Raw genomic sequence first — 1,096 nt, forward strand, 5'->3', positions numbered from 1 at the left:
ATATCATGCATTTTTATTGCATAATCCAATTTGAATTTGCTTTTTAATTCTTGATCCCAAGCTTTTAGTAATTCAAAGTCATTCCATATTTTGCATGCCAATAAGAATGAATATAGTGCAAGTTCCACATTTTTAAGTTTGCACATTCAAACTTGCCTTATTAATTTTGTGGAATTTAACTCGTAACAAGTTTTAGGGCCTTAACTTGTAAATTCATAGAATTCGAAGACATTGACTTGTAACTTGGTTGATTAATAGTCTAACATGCAAACTTGTAGGACTTATCATATTTACTTTGTCGGATTTGAAGACTTCAACTTGTATATATAGAGGATTCAAATACTTCAACTTGAATACTTGTATGAATTAAACACTTCAAGCTTACTGTCAAAAAAGCTCATATTTCATAAAGGTTTGCCTCCATCTATTGACCATTCAATACTTCGTACAAGTCTACAGTTTGATGAGACAAAGATAAACAAAATACTTATCGCTTTGACTGACATGTGACAGATCAAGTGGGAACATGTGGTTTTTTGACGCTCATGCAACTGAACTTAGGATATATTCTAAGCGCCTACGTACCTCAGTGAAGAGGATCAAGTCACAACGTAGTTCTGGGGGATTGAGTGAAATTATATATATATATTGTTTTTTTTTTGTTTTTTTTTTTGTGCCGTACACAGTTTATACTCTTGCGGGCCAGGAGTGACATGCAGTTTAGGCTCGTACCTTAAGGAGCATCATCTTACTTCAAGGGTAGTACCTCTTTAGGAATTTTGCATTAATAGGACCGATCCTTAATCCATCTTAATCGAAAATCTTGTAAGCACCATGTGAATATGTTTCTTGTACAACATATCGTCCATCCCACTTTGAGGTAAATTTACCGTGAGAGCTTGGTCTCCAACTTGGAAACACCTCAAGCGAACTTTCTTATTGAAAGCACGAGATAGACGAGCTTGATAACATTCAAGGTTTTGTTGGGCTTCTAGCCTCTTTTCATCAAGTGCTTCTAACTCAGCAAGACGCAGTTGAGCATTTTCTTCTTCAGTGAGCCCTTCTTGAATAGCAAGTCTTAAAAAAGGTATTTGAC

This window comes from Solanum tuberosum, unplaced genomic scaffold (assembly GCF_000226075.1).
Source record: "Solanum tuberosum cultivar DM 1-3 516 R44 unplaced genomic scaffold, SolTub_3.0 scf00468, whole genome shotgun sequence".
In the NCBI taxonomy this organism is placed as follows: Eukaryota; Viridiplantae; Streptophyta; class Magnoliopsida; order Solanales; family Solanaceae; genus Solanum; species Solanum tuberosum.